The 18,576-nt window shown below is 38.4% G+C and overlaps 1 protein-coding gene across 2 annotated transcripts in view; it reads left to right on the top strand.

The window, feature by feature from the left end:
* cog6 (component of oligomeric golgi complex 6) overlaps positions 1–18,576 on the top strand; it is a 233,672-nt gene that overhangs the window by 103,235 nt on the left and 111,861 nt on the right. The window lies entirely within an intron of this gene.

The following is an 18,576-nucleotide window of genomic DNA, read 5'->3' as shown; positions in this document are numbered from 1 at the left end:
TCCTCAGTGTTAGTGTGTCTGTGAGAGATTGTGCGTAGCATTTTCATAATGGCACTCAGTTTTGTTTTATTTCTCTCCTATGCTACTACCTACAGAAGGTCCAAAGTATGTTCCAAAACTGTGGCTGTCCTTTTAATTAGCTTGTTGATTTGGTGGAAGTGTTGAAGTGTTACTGGTTAAGCACACCACAGTGCAGAAAATTGCACTGGCTATCACAGAGTTGCAGAAAATGTGAAGGACATAGACATAGAAGGACAAAGACATAGAGGCCCTTTGGTGCGGTGAAAGTCAATAACTACTGTATATCCTTGCTTTTGCTGTTAAGGTGCAGACAATTCTCTTTGTACCAAGAAACAAACTTTTCCACCTGATACCTATACTTTATCAGTACACCTCATAAGTGTAGAACCATCTGAGAATTTCTGCAAGTGACGTGAACTGCTGTTATATTTATTGTCGGAAGTGCACAGAGTGAAGAGAAAAAAGTGACTGGTTCATTTTCAGTTGTCTGACAGTTTCATGAAAAATGAAAAAATAAAAGTGTTGTTTTTATGATAATGAGCTTACCAGGCCCTGATGCAGCAAACCAGAATTGGACCATAACATTTCTACCACTATGCTGTAGAGCTGGTATCAGGTTCTTCTGTGAAATGCTCTCTCTAGCATGTCTTCTCTTACTGTGGCTAAATTCTCTTTGTATTGTCTGTTCAAAGCACAGTCCTTAAATTTCTGCATTTTAACATCAACAGTGGCAAGAGGTACCTGTAGATCCCATAATTAATTCCAGAGGTTCTTAGTGATTGCTTTCAGCATCTTGCACTCTGTTCTAAGGCTGAACTTAGAAGGCCTGGAGAAGTTGAAAGTAGTTTGAACCCTTCTTCACTTATACTTTTCCAGAGAGGGATGGTCGATTTCCAGTTGTCTAGAGATCTTTTTAAATCCCTTCCCAGATGCACAGGCATCTATAACCTCCTTTCTGAAGGCTTCAAAAGAGTTCTTTCAATGGTGATATCACTCACTCCAACAACGAAGTGAAAATCAGACTAATTGTCTGAGGTTTAAGTAAGAAGATCCTTCAAGATTCTCTGTAATGATTTTCTAATCATTTGCACCTAATGTGGTGCACCTAATTCCAACAGCCTCTATTAGTTTTTCTTGTTGCTGTTTCATACTTATTTGCCAGATGCACATATTTCTCTTATACTAGCCTTTTTACTTCTTTAAAGATGTACTATTCCTGCAAGTTTGTTCTGTCTTTATGTGTTCTGGAAAATAAACTGTACAGCATGTAGTGCGAGAGTGTCTGAAAGTAAATTCAGAGCTCATCCATGCTGAAATAATTGTCTTTACAAGCATGTGAGCTCTGTTGGCATCTTATTAACTTTCTACAGCTTGAAAAATATGAGCAGATAGGGTATCCAGCTGTTTCATTTTAAGTTTAATATCTAAATATGAAATGATATTATTGTTTCTTGTTTTAGCTTATGCTGAAAATTCTGATATTACTAGAGATGCAAAACAGCATAACATTCTCCTTTTCACTTAGTTCAGAGTATTGGCATCCAGAGCCTGACCTAACAGCATCAAGCTCAAGGCAGGAGCTAACAATGTTACAGGCCTCCAGTCTATTGCAGCTGTGGTAGAAATTATTTTTGGAAATAAAGAAAGAAATTTGTCAATTAGGATCTCATTGAATGTAATCAATCAACCTGAAGAACGAAGAGGGACCAACCTAATCACAAAAGTCAGAGAGACACATTTATAGACATTTGAATTTGCATAGCAGAGCTAAATTAATGCTTACACAACATCTGATGTGTACTCTTATTGGTTCATTAACTTACACACCCAAATATGTTCCCAAAATAAAAGTCTTATTTCACTATATTCTTGTGCTTCCCAGTACTTTTGGATTCAGCTCTTTATTTTTATGGAGTTTTCTGCGTACATGATATGGCCAAATCTTACTGGATACATCACCCAGAAACTTCCTGTTCTTTGTTGTTCACTTGACCTTAATCTTGTTTCCCTGATACGCTTGAACAAGTGTCTGACATTTATTAACCCTTTATGCTACTTGATAAATGGTATATTTTTAATATGAAAAGCATACCAAAACACATAATACACAATAACTATATTATGCCTAAACTATGTGACCCCCCAAGTGTAATTTTTCTTCCCCTCAACACATACTTATATTCAGTTTAGAATTCACAGTTAACCCAACACACATCGTTAGTGATTTGAAAGGAAAATGAGCATCCATCCAGACCTTTGGAGAGTGAGTACGATATAGGCATCTGGAACTGTCAGGCAACTGGTGCTAATCACTATGCCACTATATTGGCCCAGATGTTTCTTTTTCTAATTAATTATAGCACTGAGAGATTTTATAATTTGAATGAAATGCATTAAAGAGGGGAAAAAACCTAAAAGCTAAATAACATAAGTGAGCATTTGAAGAGAGTTGTATAATGTGTTGCTTTGGCAAAGACAAAAGAATGGAATCAGAATATTTTAAATACAGAATGTGGCCAGTTTATACAGAGCAAGTAATAATGAAAGGTAGTCTGGAGTACATTGGGGAGCTCAGGTTGGACGGTTTAAAGACAAAGCTAGAGAAGTGAGATTGCGTTGGTTTGGACGTGCAGAGGACAGATGCTAGGTATATTGGGAAAAGGATGTTAAAGACAGAGCTGCCAAGCAAGAGGAAAGCCTAAAAGAAGGTTTATGTATGTGGTGAGAGAGGACATGCAGGTGATGGGTGTAACAGAACAAGATGACAAGGACAGAAAGATATGGAAGAAGATGATCTGCTGTGGCAACCCCTAACGGGAGCAGCCGAAAGAAGAAGAAGTCGTCTTGATATTGCAGTTTTTTTCGCTGTCAAGTCACTATTGGAGCATTGAAGATAAAATGATAACGGACAAGAAACCAATGTTTCTGACTCATTAAAAATTGAATTGTTGCTTGTTTTTGGTCCAATACAGTACTTTTAACAGCATTTTTAAGCCAATTGTAATTTGTTAATGCTCTGAGTAGGAAAATTAGAACTGCAGTAATTCTGTACTTAATGATTTTTTTTTATTGCTCTACCATTACCTTTTACTTAATATTAAAACCTCAGGGCTGAAGTGAATAGGCATCTGTCTTTCATAAATGCTGGTAAAGTGGTTGTCCTTAAGCATGTAGTGCCATCTTAGGAAAACTTGACTCATGTTGCTTTATGATGCAATGTAAAAGATACCTGTAGAAATGCAGGTAGTAAAAGCATTTTACAACAAACTACCTATTCCTAGGCTCTGTGTTGGTGTACCATCATCTGTTTATTCATGTATGAACCGCTGAGTTTCCTCGCTGAGATCTGTGAGACTGTGATAGACACTGTCAGTTTCTTTACTTGTTCCCAGCTCTGAGAACAGCCTTGAACCCACAAACCTCAAGCATACTGCTTAAAATCTGTAGTTAAGTTAAAGTAACAATCTGAGCATCCCAGTATAGTTTTGAACAAAATATAAGTTATCAAAAACCATTTTAATATTTTTAAGATCACAAAACTAACTAATAGTTGGAAGAATTATTTTAATATCATTACTCCTAGGTGGCTATGTAATCTCCACAGTAATCTTTTACTTTTTACTGGTAAGCCTTATAAATTCATAACAATTAAAAGTTACCAAATAAATATAATGTATGTGATTAATCTAAAATATGCTGATAATAATAGAATACAGTTACCATCTGACTAGGGGAAACTAAACCTGTGAGAGAAGGAGACTCTGTAATGCTAGTGCTGTTCAGTGACCAGTGGTAAAATTCTTTGCACTATATACCGGTATTCCTTCCATCCATCCATTGATTATCCAACCTGCTATATCCAGACACAGGGTCACGGGGGGTCTGCTGGAGCCAATCCCAGCCAACACAGGGCGCAAGGCAGGAACAAATCCCAGGCAGGGTGCCAGCCCACCGCAGGGCACACACACTAGGGACAATTTAGAATTGCCAGTGCACCTAACCTGCATGTCTTTGGACTGTGGGAGGACCTGGAGGAAACCCATGCAGACACGGGGAGAACATGCAAACTCCACGAATTCGGGAAGCGATCCCAGGTCTCCTTACTGCGAGGCACACTATATATTCATTTTTTAAACTTCTTTTTTTCAAAATTTGAATGCGTTCTTATTATTTATCTCTCTCCTTATTGTTCCAAAATATTCATAGTTTTACATATTAACAAAAGAACTATCTCTGTGGAATTGTGTGTTGACCTGCTTTGAAAAATGCGTTTGCTTTTATAACATGGAGTTAACGTTTAAATTTTTTTTTTTTTTAATCTATACATGGAGATTTTTGGCTTTCTAGATGGTGGTTATGCAGAACTCCAAAATAATCTTAGCATTTTCAGTTGTTATTTACATCAGCATTTGTAATAAGGCTGTAGTTATGTAATCTTTAAATTATAATGCAGATGCACCCCTCATTATGTTAACGTAAAGACTGCTTAAACTCTTAGGTCATTGTTTTTTTGCTGTCCATGTGGATACTTTATTTGATGTGTTACTTGTACAGGTATTTTTATTTTATCATCTTTGTCTTTTAGCATGTATTTTGTGTCGCTCAACTTCTGTGTTCTCCTTTAATTTGAATAAATTTAATCTGGAGTATGGTGAACAATAGACAAACCAATATTTAAATAACAGGACCAGAGAAAGAGTACTTTTCAGTACTGCTGATGGGAGCAAAGGCAGGTACACATTAAGCAGATTCCTTAATGACCTAGTTAAATGAAAATCCGGCTGCTGTTTTCATTTAATAATTTAACCTTTAATCTCTAAACAGGTGTGAAATCATGCTGTAACCAGATAGCACAAAGGCAATTTCTCTTTTCATATTACTGTGCTCTGAATAGATATGTATCATTGATAGAGATTATAATAATGAAGCAGAAATTCTGACATTAACTCTGTGTGAATACTGCATTACATGCAGTTGAACGGCACATAATGTCCTGTATGTGTATGTGTATATATATATATATATATATATATATATATATATATATATATATATATATATATATATATATATATATATAGATATAGATATAGATGCGCACACACACATACTTATTTATATGTATAAGCTCATCTTGTTTCTATGTTCTGAATTTGATTTGCAAGTACAACTTCAAAATAAATGAAAAAAAAAAAGGTTATATTAACTCATATATTCCTTTTATTATTATTTTGGATTCATACTTCCACCCCAGTAACATTTTATTATATTAATGATTGTTACAAGAATCGGTCAGTCTTGTGCCAGAAACACTTTTACCAAAGTAAAAGCTCATATTGTGTATTACTTTGTTGTATTTTTAAGGTTTTTGCTACAGTAGATACATGTAAGGACAGTTACTTGCTTGAAAAAGAATCTTTTTTTCTTTCTTAAACATGCTAGACATAGCAGTTTAAAGCAGTTTTTTTTATGCATCTTTCTGGTTCATTGCTCACAGTGGAATTGATTTATTTATTATTTTCTTCTTAATCATGATTTACACATATCTTTTGGATTGTTTCCATCTTTCTCCTTTAAAGGGCCAGGAGAAATGTATTACAAAGAGACTTTCTTGAACTCTGCTCTTTGAAACAAGAAAATCCAGATGCAAGATTTTGACCTTCACTTTGTGTGTTGTTTGATTTATGATTTCCGTAGAGATTTTAAATACCATGTATATTTAGTTACAGTAATGAAGTCAGCACTACTAAAGATTAAGTGAATAAAAAAACACTAATTTTTCAGTATCATGTATTAGTTTAGTTGAAAATACATTACAAATATGACATCATTACTAGCCAGAAGCAAATGAAAAAATGGAGCTCAAAATAGAATATTGGTCTTTATATTGTGTAAGTTTTCTACTTAAGACATGATTGTCCAACGATAACTTGTAGTAATAGTCTGAGTTTGTTGCTACTTCTACAAAGCAGAGAGGGGCCTTGTGTTATTTGCCAAATAGCTGTTTCATAGAGAAGCTTTGTCACCACGGCAACTGTTGCCAGCAAGAAGCCTCGCCTCCAAGTCTCCCTCACCCTTGGGAAAATAAAGCTGGCTAGATGTGGCTCTTTCATTTCTTCAGTCATAAAGTGGAATTAGTTAGTATTAGTGCTCTTTAGTTCTCATTGGCTATATTGTTCAAATTTTATGTGTGCAGTCTGAACTGAGTGCTGAGAATGTTTGACTCTCTTGTCCATAAGGTTGTATTAAAAAGGCTTTATAAAAGCTACTTGAACTGTGCACCCATTCTCCCAATATGTCTGTTATGCTTTCTTGTCTTTTTAATAAAAACATGAAATTCCTTTAAAGAATATGGAATATTTATATTTTGATATGTTTGCTTTAACATACAACAAAAAAGGAAGTAAATGCAATCTGAAGTGTAATACTATATTAAAATGGCTATTTTTACATCAAATTTAAAAGTGCTCCTTTTAAAAGACTGCACAATTCTTTTTCATCCAGTTAGTTTTTAGAATGAAAGAATGCTTTATTCTTTTTGTCTGCATATACAGTTTAAGTTGTGCATCTGTAGTTTTGTTTCTTTAATCTGAATTCAGCTAATGTTATTCCCTTTTCTGCATTGATCTTTTATGTCTTCTCAGTAATGTTCAGCATTGTATACTGAATGAAGCAGAGTGTGTTCTCTCCACATTCCCTGGACGTTCAACTTGAATAGACTTTTTTTTTTTTTTTTTTTACTGACTTGGTGTGCCAAGCCCAGAGCATTGTCTGAGCTCTGTGATGTTAACTTTTCAGAGCTGGCATTCAGCAGTCAAATGAAAGACAACGTTTTTCGACTTTTCATGATGTTTGTTTGATTGCGGAGTTCTTTTAATATTACTTAGAAGGTGACCTAGGTATAACCATCTAGGTGTTAAGGGTTTATATGCGTGTGGCTTTTCAGGTGGAGATCGAGTTTGATATTTTAACCATTAACTTTTTTCCCCCCTTTGTCACCTAAATTGTTAGTAGTTAATATGGGTTATTGGTATCTTTGCAGATGAGAATGTAATGACAATGAACATTGTCTTAAACAATTTACATCTTGGCCATTATTCATCAATTTTCTTAAGGCAATTCATTTGTTCTTAGGTTTGTTGGGGCCTGGAACCAATCCCAGTGACAAGGAAAGAATTAACCCTAAACATTTCACTAGCTGAAATAATACCTGTTCAAGCATCCATCCATTCATGTGCTGAGCCGCCATAATCAATAGCTATGGTCATGAATGGTTGAAACCTGTCCTGGGACATCGGAAACAAGCAAGAAAAAAAGCAGTCAGCAATGATCAATCAGGTCACAAACCAAAACAATATAAGAGAATTAATTTTGAAATGTTTCACATCCTCCTGTCAGTACAAAATGACTAGGAAACCATGTGCCAAAATAGATTGAGGCAGCAATCTATATTTTTTTCTTTCTTTAAGTGATGAATTTGAGAAAATAAGAAAATCAGAAAAGAAAAATGCATAAGATCAAGCAATGCGGAAATGAACAGTTTATGCAAGAGACCTGCAAATGTTATTTTCAGGTGCAATGATACATTGCAAAAGTTCTTGGGCATATTGTACTACAGTAGTTTTGAAGACGATGTGCCATATATGTCAGTGTAAAATCAATACAGTGTATTTGTACTTGCATAACTTATGTATTATGTCTGACTTCCCATAGGTGGCACACAACAAAACTTAGTAGAGCCGTGGGATTCCAACGTAAAATGCTCTGTCTACATTTTAAGTTGTTAATTTGGGTACATTTTAGTTTTCAAAATGTTATCTTGAAATAGAGCTTACTATATACACATGCAGTATTCAAGACTGGCATATTAAAATCAAAATTAGCTACTCTTTGTTCAGTCTCAGCTGACAACAGTGCTAGAGTTTGATTTCAACTAAATTCAGTGATGATTGCAGGCGAAAACCTGATGTAGCCAAAAGGAAGGAGGAGAAGCAAGAAACTTCACCTAAAATCGTTCATCACATTTGACAGCAGTATTTGCAGGCTTCTGTGGATGCTTTGTTTGTTGTTGTCTTGACTGTTCAAAGTTCATCTCTGTGTGAGTTACAAAACTGTGCTGCAACAAAGCTCTGTGAGCAAAAGAAAAGAATGTTAATGTTCCTTAAAAATTGAAAAAGAACATGAGGATTATGGTATGTTCTCTACCCCCACCCTCCTTTGGGTAATTAACTTGGAATTTTTATAAGTACAGTACTTGAGAACTGATTAGTTTTTAACCAGGTTTACTTGTTTAATAGGTTAATTTATTATAAACACTTTTCAGTAATGGTCTTCATGTATGTCATTTCAATATGTAATTACTGTATATAGCCCCAAGAATTTAAAATGCACCTTTGTATATATTCAAATAGATGTTTGAATGTGAAATATTCTGATCCCAATTATTGTTTAACAACCCTAACCTCGATTTATTATTTTTTTAACCCTGTTACAAACATAAGGGCTCATCCATAGCTAAATTTAGATGATACAAATAACATGCATGTCCCAAAATATTCCCAGTCTTACTGTGGAAATTGCCAAGATACTTGCAGTTGATTTCCACAATAAATTTATAAAAGCAGATTAATTGGTATGAAATGGGTCAATTATATTTATTATTCATTGTAACTGATTAACAAATTTTTGGTTATAGTAATATGGTTTCTACTTTCACTTCAATCAAATGAAAAGTGAAAAATAAATTTAAATATTTTGGACAATTGAATTCCATTGCAAAATTATAATTAGTATTTTAACATATTAAAAGAGTATAAATAATTATTGAATTGTGACCAAAGTATCAGAATAATACTGAATCATGAAGTCCTTGGCGTTTTCCACTGGAGATTTGTCAAGGAGTGTTTTTCCTATATTGATTAATATATAATTATGTTATGAGTAAGATAAACATAGTAATATACATCTTAACCTTAATAATGTTTAGTTGAGTTTTGTCTTTTAGTAGTCAGTTACAGTCGCAGATGATCTTTTGCAATTGTATCTCATTACATATGTCCACACTTAGCACACAATTTATTAAAATGTTGCAGTAATAACCATATTAAGAGTAATACTTAAAGAAAAGCCAAGCAAAATTACACCTTTTATTGGCTAACTAAAAAGATTACAATACGCAAGCTTTCGAGGCAACTCAGGCCCCTTCTGATCTTGCCAGAAGAAGGGGCCTGAGTTTCTTGCCAGAAGAAGGGGCCTGAGTTTCTTGCCTGAAGAAGGGGCCTGAGTTTCTTGCCTGAAGAAGGGGCCTGAGTTTCTTGCCTGAAGAAGGGTCCTGAGTTGCCTCGAAAGCTTGCATATTGTAATCTGTTTAGTTAGCCAATAAAAGGTGTCATTTTGCTTGGCTTTTCTCTACATTCATAATGGCTAACACGGTACAACACCCTAGTACTACAGAGTAATACTTAACAAAGTATGACTGAATTATTTCCTTTTGTTTCTAATTGTTTTATGTTTCTTTATTGAATTCACTAATACAAATGTTCACAGTGGTGTATGTTTAGCTTCAGAAGACTTGAGACTTTAAGGTCATTTACAGCTTCCCTCAGTTCTGAATTTGATTGAGCAGATTTATGTAATGGTAAGGTCTCTAGGCAGGAACATGCTCACCACCATTCCCCCAATAAGCTGAATGATAATTGTTTTTCTGACACTTCAGCCCTAAACGTTTACTTACTTTGCTGTCATCCTTGGCATTAGGGAGGCCACTAAAGCATCAAACCTGGAGCGCTCCTTTGACCTGTGATTGCCCTCAGCTTCTCCCCTCTGTCTCAGTATCTTGCCCATGCTCTGACTACATAGTCTGTATATTTCCTCCTCCTCTCCTGATCTCTGGTACTTAAAACTAGTGATGTGTTTCAAACTGAACCTTTTGTTTGGCCTTTGAACTTTGTCACTGAATTGAAGAAAAAACCTGGATTCTGACATGTCACAGTATGCCCATGTCATTTAAAACCATGTGAACCTACATAAATGAGACTGGTCCCACTCCTGTGCACTGTAGCCATAAACTGACACATAGCTGTACTGATGTTGTTGTGGCTCATCAATTCAAAATCTAAAAGTGTACATTTTTTTATGTAGAAATTATTTTAAACATTTCAGTCTTTTTGGAATGCCATTTGTTGATAGCTGTTAAGCCATAGTGTTAATCATTAACAGTTCACTTTGCACTATTTTAAAACTGACTGTTTCATGAAATTAATTGAAAGCTTACACAAAAGTGAAGTGCACAATGTATGGTTGCTTGTTTTTTTGTCTTATCATTTTAAACCATTTATATAAAAGTTTTTAGTTTCATTATTTGAATATTTAGACATTGCAAAATATTTAGGTTATTTGTAAGGTGGAAAATGAGATAATACTGTTATTAAACATTAATATTTGTGTTTTGTCATTTGCATATAAACTTAACATTGAGTCTTAAGCAAACAATAGAATTCATAGAATTCTGTTTCACCGTCTACACGGTTTCTGTTAAGCTGTCTGTATTGTCAATATCAGTACCACCATTCTAAATCCCTTCATTGTGTTTTTTTTATTCTTATATGCAGACATTCTCCTCTTTAAAACAGAAATTAATTATTCTGTATGAGGCTTAGCCTGGCAGAATGCATCCTGTTGTATTACTAAATGCATTATTCCAACTCAGAATCTTTCATGAAGTTAATTTAAAGCTTAGACAAAACTGCTTATACTTTATTATTTAAAACCATTTTAAGAATGTTTTTGTTTTAGAATATTTAGACATAATATTCAGAATATTTAGCTTGTTTAGTTTTTATTCAGGTATGTTTGAATTGCTTCCATTTTTACTTTACTTTTTAACAGCTTAAAATCATTAGTCTGAAGGGACAACAATATTGAAGTAAAATCTGCTAGTTTGTTTTAAAAGTTCCATGTAATTGATGGCTTAGAACTCTATTTGAGGTTCTTGAAGGCCGGAGCATACAGAAGTAAACAGGTTGCAACGGGCACAAGCAGGAAGTACCTTTCATGTCCATACTCACTAACTCATATGAGGCTGATGTAGAGTTACCAGTTAACCTCGTGCACGTAATGTTTGGAATGTGGAAGAAAAAAACAACAACCTGGAAGAAAATCTACGCAGAAGCATGGAGAGTGCCCATGCAAAGGATCTGAACTCAGGACTGCAGAGCTGAGTGGCAGCAGTGCTAAACACTGCACCTTGGCATGGAATATTAAAAAAAAAAAAAAATTCTTCATATCAGAGATATAGGATATTCAAGATGGGAGAAGAGTACAAATATGTTTGAAATGTGAATGTGGAGAAATATGAGAAGAATGGAGTGTCAAGACCATACAATTTAAAAAGTGTGTTGTTGAATTAGTATGCAAGTCATGTTTTGGTATACGTTCGGACAGACGGACAAATGGATAGATAGACTAACTGGCTGACTTTATTTGTCCCAGTGGGGCAATTTTTGTAGACTCATTTTAAAGTACTCTCACACATCCAAAGCACATGCCTGCCAGGTTAACTAAATGTGGGAAAGAGAAATCATAGACGAGCAGGGTCCTATAGTCCTGGCTTGAAAAGGGTTAAACTGCCAAATGGTGCACCCTGTTTGTTAGTCTGTGTCCATGAAACAGTGATATCCAAACATTTGATCTCAAGAGTTGAGAGCTGGCATAATAAAGTATAGAAGTTTCCATAAAGCTACACAAAATGGTTAGACACATGGGTCTTTGGCATTGAGGAAAGAATTGGAAAGGCAAGGCTTAGAGAGTCGTCAGTCTTACTTGCCAAATAAATGGGCTTCTAAGAGGTGTAGATAATTGCTTCTGGTTAGAATCAAAAAAACTTGTTAAAGAAAATTGCAAACCTAGTTTCTCTGCAAGTCAAAGAATAGGCAAGAGAGGTAGCCCCAAACAAAAAAAAAAACAATAATAATGGGTGGTCTAAAGATAGTAGACCTGCAGTTGATAAGATTGTGTCAAAGAATGCACAGAAGCAAAAGAGGGATACTTTACCCACCTAAACAAATTTCTTGTGCCTGTGTAGGACCTTTGGGCGTCCATCTATAGATGTATAGCTGAAATTTTGTATACTGTATATCCTGTAATAGATTGCATTTTGTGTTCCCATAATTAAATATATTCAAGCTCATTTTTACTGTAAAGGAGGGAAACTAGTTTTCAACACACCTGACTTGAAAAAGAAGTGGAAATTGACTTGCTTTAGTTAGGCAAGGTGTTGGTATATTTTAACAAACAGACTTAATCAGTTACAGAGTGAAGAAACAATAAATTACAGCTATCTATAGCTCTGTGGCCAGCACCGTTCCGTAACATAAGAGCATGTCAGTTATTTATTTTATTTTGTTGGTTGAAGAGAGAAGAGAGAGGAACACAAATCTTGAATTTGCAATTATAAAATACTGTGGCATGCAAATGTTTGGGCACCCTTGCTTAAAATATCTGTTACTGTAAATAGTTAAGTGAGCAGAAGATGAACTGATCACCAAAAGGTATAAAGTTAATGATGACACATTTCTTTAATATTTTAAGCAAGATTGTATTTTTATTTTCATCATTCAGGTCCTGAACCAAAAAGTGTGGGCACCCAACATGGTCAGTACTTATGGAACCAATCTCCTTGAGAGGGGCTGGACTCTCTACCACTCTGGAGTTGCCCCCGGTGAGAGGCGCCGAGCAGGTGTGGGTATACTTATTGCCCCCCAACTTGGAGCCTGTACATTGGGGTTTACCCCGGTGGACGAGAGGGTAGCCTCCCTTCGCCTTCGGGTGGGGGGACGGGTCCTAACTGTTGTTTGTACGTATGCACCGAACAGCAGTTCGGAGTACCCACCCTTTTTGGAGTCCCTGGAGGGGGTGCTAGAGGGCATACCTTCTGGGGACTCCCTCGTTCTGCTGGGAGACTTCAATGCTCACGTGGGCAATGACAGTGAGACCTGGAAGGGCGTGATTGGGAGGAATGGCCCCCCTGATCTGAACCCGAGCGGTGTTTTGTTATTGGACTTCTGTGCTCGTCACGGATTGTCCATAACGAACACCATGTTCAAGCATAGGGGTGTTCATATGTGCACTTGGCACCAGGACACCCTAGGCCTCAGTTCAATGATCGACTTTGTGGTCGTGTCGTCGGACTTGCGGCCACATGTCTTGGACACTCGGGTGAAGAGAGGGGCGGAGCTGTCAACTGATCACCACCTGGTGGTGAGTTGGCTTCGATGGTGGGGGAGGATGCCGGTCAGGCGTGGTAGGCCCAAACGTGTTGTGAGGGTCTGCTGGGAACGTCTGGCAGAGCCCCCTGTCAGAAGTAGCTTCAACTCCTACCTCCGGCAGAACTTCGACCACATCCCGAGGGAGGTGGGGGACATTGAGTCCAAATGGGCCATGTTCCATGCCTCTATTGTTGAGGCAGCTGACCGGAGCTGTGGCCGTAAGGTGGTCGGTGCCTGTCGTGGCGGCAATCCCCGAACCCGCTGGTGGACACCGGCGGTGAAGGATGCCGTCAAGCTGAAGAAGGAGTCCTACAGGACCCTTTTGTCCAGTGGGACCCCGGAGGCAGCTGATAGGTACCGGCAGGCCAAGCGGAATGCGGCTTTGGTGGTTGCCGAGGCAAAAACTCGGGCATGGGAGGAGTTTGGGGAGGCCATGGAGAATGACTTTCGGACGGCTTCGAGGAGATTCTGGTCCACCATCCGGCGTCTCAGGAAGGGGAAGCAGTGCAGTGTCAACACTGTATATGGTGGGGATGGTGCGCTGCTGACCTCGACTCGGGACGTTGTGGGTCGGTGGGGGGAATACTTCGAAGACCTCCTCAATCCCATTAACATGCCTTCCAATGAGGAAGCAGAGCCTGGGGACTCAGAGGTGGGCTCCCCCATCTCTGGGACTGAGGTCACCGAGGTGGTCAAAAAACTCCTTGGTGGCAGGGCCCCGGGGGTGGATGAGATACGCCCGGAGTTCCTCAAGGCTCTGGATGTTGTAGGACTGTCTTGGCTGACACGCCTCTGCAACATCGCATGGACATCAGGGACAGTGCCTCTGGATTGGCAGACCGGGGTGGTGGTCCCCCTCTTTAAGAAGGGGGATCAGAGGGTGTGTTCCAACTACAGAGGGATCACACTCCTCAGCCTCCCTGGAAAAGTCTATTCAGGGGTCCTGGAGAGGAGGGTCCGTCGGATAGTCGAGCCTCGGATTCAGGAGGAACAGTGTGATTTTCGTCCTGGTCGCGGAACAGTGGACCAGCTCTATACCCTTAGCAGGGTCCTGGAGGGTGCATGGGAGTTTGCCCAACCAGTCTACATGTGTTTTGTGGACTTAGAAAAGGCATTCGACCGTGTCCCTCGGGGAATCCTGTGGGGGGTACTCCGAGAGTATGGGGTACCGGCCCCCCTGATAAGGGCTGTTCAGTCCCTGTACGATCGGTGCCAGAGCTTGGTCCGCATTGCCGGCAGTAAGTCGAACCCGTTTCCAGTGAGAGTTGGACTCCGCCAGGGCTGCCCTTTGTCACCGATTCTGTTCATAACTTTTATGGACAGAATTTCTAGGCGCAGCCAGGGTGTTGAGGGGGTCCGGTTTGGTGGGCTCAGGATTGGGTCACTGCTTTTTGCAGATGATGTTGTCCTGTTTGCTTCATCAGGCCGTGATCTTCAGCTCTCTCTGGATCGGTTCGCAGCCGAGTGTGAAGCGGCTGGGATGAGAATCAGCACCTCCAAATCCGAGACCATGGTCCTCAGCCGGAAAAGGGTGGAGTGCCTTCTCAGGGTTGGTAGCGAGATCCTGCCCCAAGTGGAGGAGTTCAAGTATCTCGGGGGCTTGTTCACGAGTGAGGGAAGAATGGAGCGTGAGATCGACAGGCGGATCGGTGCGGCATCCGCAGTAATGCGGGCATTGCATCGGTCTGTCGTGGTGAAAAAGGAGCTGAGCCGCAAGGCGAAGCTCTCAATTTACCAGTCGATCTATGTTCGTACCCTCACCTATGGTCATGAGCTATGGGTAGTGACCGAAAGAACGAGATCGCAAATACAAGCGGCTGAAATGAGTTTCCTCCGCAGGGTGTCTGGGCTTTCCCTTAAAGATAGGGTGAGAAGCTCAGTCATCCGGGAGGGGCTCAGAGTAGAGCCGCTGCTCCTCCGCATCGAGAGGAGTCAGATGAGGTGGCTCGGGCATCTGATCAGGATGCCTCCTGGACGCCTCCCTGGTGAGGTGTTCCGGGCACGTCCAACCGGGAGGAGGCCCCGGGGAAGACCCAGGACACGCTGGAGGGACTATGTCTCTCGACTGGCCTGGGAACGCCTTGGGATTCTCCCGGAAGAGCTAGAAGAAGTGGCCGGGGAGAGGGAAGTCTGGGCATCTCTGCTCAAGCTGCTGCCCCCGCGACCCGACCTCGGATAAGCGAGAGACAATGGATGGATGGATGGATGAATTTTCAATAAAATAAAACATTGGAAAATTATCTTCAAGGAACAAGATGTAAACTTAACTGGAAAAATAAGCTTGAAAACCATACAAATATAAACTCTATTCTGAAAGCAAACCTCACATGTTGAGTCATTGTCAGAAGTTATTAAATAACTAACATGAACAATGAGGCCAAGCATAATTTAGCTCCTTTTATCTACACAAAGCTGCAGAATGAATGCAAAATGACATTTGAGTTAAATAGAGTGTTGCTGCCACCTAGTGTTTGTGTTCATTTAGAAACAATTCTATTGATAACTTTGTTTTTTACCCCAAAAAAAAATCATGTCTCTAAATGAATACTAGTGAAGCCAGTGATACAAACAAGTTAGAAAATGTATGCATGGAATAATGTTCAGGTGCTTTTGTGGAGTTAGTTAGCTGCTTTGAAAGTTTTAATTTTATTAACTATTTTTTGTAAGTCATTTTCATATACTACGTGGTGTGAATGGGTAAATAACTGTAGGGTTAGTCCCAAAAGTGTTGGGATGCCAATGGGGGGGGGGGGGGGGCATTTAATTCTTAATTATAAATGAAAATTATCGATTGAAGGCACAAAACAGAAATCAAGTAAGGCAGCCTTCGTGGCTTCGTAGATGTATTTGACTCTTGAGAGCGGGTCAGTCATATGAACCTCCATTCTTTCTTCAAGTTCAGGTCTAGACGAGATGGCAACATCGGGAGTCGTCTGACTTTTATAGCCCTTTGGCTGGAATAGGTGGGCTTAATTTCCTTCAAGGAATGTCTCCTTGCTGCTGCACAGGAGAGAAAGACAGTGCCCCTTTTCACTCCAGCGGAGTTATTGAGTACCTGTGATAAGCCAGGAAGGTGTTCCTCTGACGTACATGTATGACAGTGCAATTACATTAGTTAGCAGACTAAATTAAATACATGCTTTTTAACAGCAGTTTAAAATCTTATGTAGTTAAAAACATAGCCCAAATACCCCTGTGGAGGCCCAATAGCTTCATAAACAGCAGAGTCCAATTCAAGTGATGCGAACATGGCATTGATTCATGTGCTGCTGGTGGAGGAGACCCCGTGACTAACTGTTGTTCAAAATTCTTAAACCTAACACTTTTAAAAGTGAGTTAAAGAGTTAAAATCTCTATTAAAATCTGAAGGTATTGTCTACTGCTTCAGACCTGGATGAATGTGAATTGGTTGCCAATGTTATGTTACTAAATGTTTTTTAATTATTGAAAATGACTTTTTAAGTTGTAGGAATTGTGGACTGTTTTTACTAATTGACTGAAGTAACAAATAATTGGTCTTTTTGGGTTTTGATGTTTATTGGTTTATGTTGTAAACTAACTCCTAATCATGTGTAAGTTTACTAGTTTTAAGTAATTTTCTGTGGTTGTGATTTATACTATTATATACATCGCTAAACATAACATTCTTACAGCATAAATAAAAATCTACACTTTGAGGAAAATGTTAGCAGCTTTTTCAGAATGTATCAGTCTAGTTACAGTCTGCTAGTTACTCAGCTCATTATCTTAATGGTTACTAGGGGGCTTTGCCCCCTGCTCGCTTCACTCGCCAACCCCCCCTGGCGCCAGCCACTTTGCGTCTCTAGCCTTAAAGACTGAAGAACAGTCGTAGACTACTAAGCACTGTTGTAAGTCGCACTGGATAAGAGCATCTGCTAAATGTTGTAAATGTACTGCTCGCATATGTGGATTTCACTTTCACCAAACAACAAATCTTTTAATTCTCGCAGATATGCCTCTTCATTGAGAAGAAACACTACATTTCCCTGATGACAACATGAATTAGACTATCTACAAGTCTCCCATTTAAAGTTTAAATCTGAATTAGAGGTGGGCGGTATGACCAAAATTCTATATCATGGTATTTTTCTAAATTCTGCCGGTTTCACGGTATTAGATGGTATTTTTTTCCCCATGCATGAGTGGATGTTAACCACATTTTCCACTGCAATTACTGCAGTAGACTGGCTAAGAATAACCTATTAGACTGTTATGAGAATTGTACATCGTACAAAAAGACATTTTAATGTGCACACAAGTATTAATCCAGGTTTGCATGGCCCCATTAAGTGATAGTTTTCAAGGGGGTGGCACTAAAGAGAAGGAATCACATTGCATGACAGATGCAGTCAAAATATAGAACCTTTAATTGAACAAATTTTGCAAAAGCTTAAACTATGATTTTGACAACATATTTTCAACCATCCAAAGAGGCATTTAGACTTAGTAAAATATCCAGCGGTGTTTGTCAAAAATTGGATTGCACTGAACACGTCTTAGAAAAGGAATAAATAGTAAATATTTTTTGTAAACCAACTACACTTTCTGTTAATGTTAACAATCTCTGTCCACTGTCACGTTAAAGTGACTTTTTAAACAATCGTTAAACTGCATAATATTTAAACTAATAAATAATAACAATAAAATAAATAATAATAGTAGTATTACTGATAGTTGCACCATTACTTCAAGGCTTCAAGCCCAGGTGCATTACACAGTATTCACCAAATTAAAATAAAATAAAACAAGTGCAACTTGGTGATGACATCTTACCAACTGTACCATCATTTAGGCAAACTACATTAATATGGACCTTGCTTCAAGCTAAGCTATATACATAAATAATAAAAACTGCAACTTGCATTTATAATGCTGTTTGTGGTATAGCCCTATGGAAGCGCATTAGGGCCACTGTGAAGAAAAAAAAATATGGACACGGAAGAAAAAAACAAACTATATGTCGAGAATAAATTCGACATGTTGACTATGTCAAGATTAAAGTCGACATTTCCAGTGAAAAAGGTCCCCACTTGAACAGTTTCCCGCTGCGCCATGTTCCGAACGTCGTTTAGGCAATTTAAACCGGTGTTGCGGTATAAGAAAAATCCATATCATAAAAAAATAAAAAACGGTTTTCGGTATGAACCGGTATACCGCCCAGCACTAATCTGAATGATATATTCAATCTCATTTCGCTGTTCTGTTTTTTCACCGAGTAATAATTATCGTTTGTTTGCACTAATGTGATCTTTACTATCATTTTTTGAGA

The sequence above is a fragment of the Erpetoichthys calabaricus genome, chromosome 4, assembly GCF_900747795.2.
Source record: "Erpetoichthys calabaricus chromosome 4, fErpCal1.3, whole genome shotgun sequence".
Taxonomy (NCBI): domain Eukaryota; kingdom Metazoa; phylum Chordata; class Cladistia; order Polypteriformes; family Polypteridae; genus Erpetoichthys; species Erpetoichthys calabaricus.
Note: the sequence above shows the minus strand (reverse complement) of the source record. Positions and strands in the feature narration are given on the sequence as shown.